We start from the raw sequence: 4,948 nt of genomic DNA, 5'->3' as shown, positions 1-4,948 counted from the left end.
AAATAGCCGTGGCTGGCATGAATATATATTTGGCAAGCTGTAGGGCTGAACAAATTTCTCTGAAAATCATCTTTAGCCAAGATACTGACTATATTTCAGCACTGTAACTCCTCAAGCTCTTCAGCTAAGACTTTCTGACAGAGAAGTCATCAGAAATCAGTGATTCACGCTTTGAAATGGTGGGATCCTCACCTCTGCTCACCAGGCTCCCTGTCTGGATACCAGTCAAAGTATTGCCTTCAGTTTGGAGTAGATCTTTGCAAAAATCACTTCTCCTGTGACATCTGAAAGAAACATGCAGTAATGTAATCCTAAGGTATTCTTCTTTCAGCATATTTTGTCTTCTTTGTGTCTTGACCAGTAGCTTCTTGAGCAGGAATCTCGTTCTTTGATGTTTTGAGTCGTGTCTTATTAAGAACGCTGATCCTGCCAAATAAGGGTATATGTTTTTATTTTCTGATTTTCCAACTATCATCAAAATTCCTGTATGGGAGAATTTCAGAGTGTCCCAGTTTCAGCAGTTTTTGTGTAGCTTACACTAAGGAATAAGGTTTAGCATCGCAAAAGAGTCAGGTTGCAAGGTATTTCAGCTAAGAGCTTTGGGTGTTTTTGGAACATTAATTGCCTCGGTAATTCACAAGGTATGCTACGAGCTGCGTCCTTAGCGAGATCAAATCCCGTCTGGCGTAGAAAATTATACAGGCCTTCACAGTAGGAGTTTCTGCAGCAAGTTTTCAGTAGTACTCTTTCACACTGGGCACTGCCAGCGTTGTAGCTTTGGTTGCACACTCTGACTCTGTTGTATTGTCTCTTTCAGGCACTTTTAGGATTTGACAGAGTTTGCACAACACTTCATCAGCGACGTGAACACCTGCAGCAAGAACAGTTTTTGGAAGCGACATCCGTTGATGTGATTGAAGGTAATGCGCTCTCTTCTGTCATTGCCCTGTACTTGCCGTTTATCCCCCATGGAGCCTCATGGTCTGGCCGGGTGTCCCCTTTTGCTGCCCATCCTGGTTGGTGAGGTGAGAGCAGGATCAGGCCTCAGTTTGGTGCATGTCTGAGCATCCTCCAGGCTGATCCTTGCTTCAGGTAACAGCTCTTCCTAACCGTGGCTCAGCCTGTCCCATAAAATGTGGTTTTGCCCCTCTTCTTAAGGAAATCTTTGCTTGCGTCACTCAACCTGCCAATTTTCCATAGCCACATAAAGTGATTCATGTTTTTGAATCCTGAAGCTGGTCTTCATTCAAATACTGTTTTGCCACCAGGAATTTCACAGGTCAGTTTTGCCCGCTGTTCAAAACCTAAAATAAAAATGTCTGCATTGTTTTTGAGCACTTTCTCATGGTAAGTGGTTTAGCACTTGTCAACCTATATATTGTTCTGTATGTTACTGACCTTGTTAGTGCCATCACAAACAGCAGAAAGTGAGCCGTGCATTTGCTCCATGCCCCTGGAAAAAGATCAGCATAGCGTGGTCCTGCAACTGTAGCAGTTGCATTTAAGATAATCTTCTCTAAATGTAGTTTTCTCACAGGAAAGCTAGAACAGATTTTGCTTTTTTGTTTTTCCTAATTGGTATATTTGTGCTTAATTAAACCTAGGGGAAGTAAATGCATCTCTTAATTCACTGCCACAAGAATTTTAAGGTTCAGAGTAGGTGACTCATCCACCAGAGCAGAATTTATTCTTTGTTTGTAAATGCTATTTATTGCCTTGTTTTGCATCACTATGGCTACTGTATGTCATTGGTGATATCAGCATCTACCGTACCTAAAGTGAATGCAAGACCAAATTTAAAAGAGATATAGTTCTTATAATAATTTGCTTGTATCAGCCACTTTTCTGTTGTATGTTAGTATGTCTCACATAAAAGCAGCGCTAAAAGTGGCTCAATATTTTTCCATCAAAACTGGCTGAAAAGTAAAAAATTCTCCTGCACATAAATCATATCATAATTAAAAAAGCTCTAAACAGCCACCAAACCCCTTTTTCAGATTCTGTGGCTTTATAAACAATTCAGTGATGTCCTACAGATGATTTCGAAGTTTCGGATGAACTGATTTGCAGTGGCATTCTCAATTATTTTACTTCTAGTTATTTGTAGTGTTACATACCTAGTTAAGCTTGTTAGAAGCATCTCTGCTTTCACAGCCCATATAGATTCTTCTGCTTTCCTTTACTGTTTCTAAGTGGAGACTGAGAACAATTAATCTATTCCAGTTAAAGCCTAATTATTTTGCCAATTGCATGGCCCCATGTTCTTTTCTGAAACACATCAAGTACAATCACTTCTGCCATCCTATTCAATCAAAGCCTTAAGTTGCACAGATTTTGTGAAATGGCCTGGGCTTTAACAGCTTGAGAGCTGATTCACTGAGGCATCTGCTGTAACACTGGCAGAACTGTCACCGTTTTCCTAGCCAGAATCATTTGTCTTTGTCATTTAGAAATAATCTGCGGGGTGTAATGTGGTCTTAGGGAAGCACGGAGCCCGTTATTGCTCAATAATAGAATTTCATGAGGTCTTAACAACATCTTTGAGCTCATACGACACAGTTGACAGTGCATGTGTGGATGTATATCTCTAATGCCCCATGGAACAAGGACAGAGAAGTGTTTTAAACACTTGGTACATATTGAAAGACTGCTAAAATAAACCAACCAGCTGTGGGCGACTGCAGGAGTCTGCTGCTGGCTAGCAGGGACCAACCCCCAGGACACACAGCAGTGGGACATGTCTTCTCTGTGGTAGCCAAGCCCAAGACTTCATAAATCCCGGCCCACCACAAAGCCTCCAGGATTATTTCCAGCCAGACACACACTTTCTCATTTCCCTTTCCCTGCAATCCAGGACAGCTGGGGATGGGGCACTGAACCCCAAAAAGGATCTGAAAAGAAAGATGTTCACCTTGGACATGGTCAGAGCAGTGGGCCCTGTGCTCCTCTGGCTCACGTCTGGGTCTGGCTAACAGGCGATGTGAAAGCCCTCCAACAAACTCTTCCCAAAGAGTTGGGGTGGGAGAGCGGGGTCCCGCTATGGCCCAGCGTGGTCATCCGCAGAGGCAGCCCTGGAGGGACAGCAGGAGGGATACAACAGGGTCCCTCTGGGACCAAGGGAGAGACCAAAACCCGGATGGGGAAAAAAGGCAAGAACTGCATGAGCGCCAGGAGTCATCAGAGGGAGGAGGCAACGGAGGGGGTCCTGCTTTCCTTTTGGGCAGGGAAAGGTCCAAGGGCACAGCTCTGTCCTTTTTAAGCACTGTCTTGGGTTGTAGGAACAGCTGGCACAGCTGGGCCCGTGGTTACCACTCCAGGAAAGGGTCTCCCATTTCCAGATCACCAGTCCCTCAGTGTTGTCGTCCATGGGTGCCCAGTGGTATGGTCCACTGGATGCTGCAGGAATAAAAGCATGTGTCCAGAAAATAAATGTGTTTTACTGATTAGGTGGTTTGTGGTGTCCTGATGCGGTGTCCCTGGGGAGGGGTACAGGTCCAAGCAAGGGCAGGGAAATCGAAACTCTCTTCCTAGCAGGCAGACTCTGTCCTTCTGCTGTGCTGTGGCTCTGGGAGGATTCAGGCTGTGTAAGCTGGGGGATGCCCAGATCAGGGGTTGAGTTTCAGAGCCTGGTTCTGCTCCCCTGGTGTGTGTGTGTGTGTGTGTACCAGGAAGCGTGCTGTTTAATTCAGTGTTGGCTTGGTCCAAGGCTGGCGTTTCAGGGCTTTTCCCTAAGCTGGTGATGGATGCCTATGGGGTCAGGTCCTGGCCCACAGTTGAGCTCAAGCGTCTCCTGGGTCTGCCATGCTCTTTTTTAAATATGATGCAGTGGGAGTGAAAGTCTCTGTGATATCACGCTGCTCTGTGCTACACCTAATTAAAGTCATTGTGACGGCTTTTGTAGTAATTGCAGATATTGTAAAATTTAGTTTTGTGGGGTAATTGGTAATGCAAGCCTGAAACAAGTTATCCTTAAGATGTTTTAGTTTGCATTTCTCAGTAGGAGCAGCCTTTACAAAGAAGGCTTTTGTGTGTGAAGCAGGGCCAGAATTAATGGCAGCATTTAGTCGTGCCTAAAGGGGTGCTTGCTGTGGCAGGTGGCAGGGCGGTGTAATTGATGATGCCTACGTTCTGCGTGCTGCAGGAGGCTCTGGCAGCCAGTAGGTGCTGTACCTGATGAATGCCAGCTAGAGAGAGTGAAATGCCTGGGGCGAAACCCATCCAGGGCTGATGTATTCCCATCCAAAATGAACGTGGCCCCTTCAGTCTGTAGGTCACACAGAATGGTTCAGGCTCTGTTTGCTCCTACGCGCTTAATATGCGCTATGAAGTTTTCAGGCATCCTCAAGTTTTTCAACAGAATGCTGTATCTATAGATCTCAAATGTGAGGAAAATCCTAACGCCGTAGAGATGTGCGGCTACCCAGCCATGGGCTGGGCTGAGCTCTCTGCAGCGAGGACTGCAGTCGGCTCTCATCCCTCTGCTCCGGGCTGCCAAAGTGCCCAGTGGAACAAGGAGAGTGCAAGGGCCAGCACTGTAGTGCCTCGGGTGCCAGACAGCACAGGGGGATGCTTAATGGGCACATAAGCAGCTTAGGTTCCTAAGTCCCTGATTTAAATGAGATTTAGGTGCCAAACCTTCCCTGATGCATTTGAAAATCCCACTCAACACCTCTCTGAACACTCAGGCAAGTAAAGACTACTGAAAATCTGGCCCTTGGACGCCGATACAGCTGGTGTGTCTGGAATTAACAGTTTAAAAGAAGCGCTGGCTCATAATTAAATGGAAGAGACATCTGGGAAGAGCAAATATTGAAGATGTTATGAAGAATCAGAATGAGAATTTAGTTCAAGGCTGATATTTCCACGAGTAACTGGTTTTGGTCAACAGATGCAATTTCTGAGCTCATATATTAGTAATGAACTGCTTGCTGATAACATAGGAGGGCTT

The 4,948-nt window shown here is 45.4% G+C and overlaps 1 protein-coding gene across 1 annotated transcript in view; it reads left to right on the top strand.

Annotated features, from left to right (window-relative positions):
* Positions 1-830: 830 nt before the first annotated feature.
* Positions 831-4,948, top strand: part of LOC103920248 (protein LBH-like) — a 10,761-nt gene continuing 6,643 nt past the window's right edge. Inside the window, exon 1 of the mRNA XM_009327941.1 lies at positions 831-920. The gene's annotated coding sequence lies outside the window, so the exon portion shown is untranslated. The remainder of the gene's footprint in view (positions 921-4,948) is intronic.

The sequence above is a fragment of the Pygoscelis adeliae genome, unplaced genomic scaffold (assembly GCF_000699105.1).
Source record: "Pygoscelis adeliae isolate BGI_AS28 unplaced genomic scaffold, ASM69910v1 Scaffold130, whole genome shotgun sequence".
Lineage (NCBI taxonomy): Eukaryota > Metazoa > Chordata > Aves > Sphenisciformes > Spheniscidae > Pygoscelis > Pygoscelis adeliae.
Note: the sequence above shows the minus strand (reverse complement) of the source record. Positions and strands in the feature narration are given on the sequence as shown.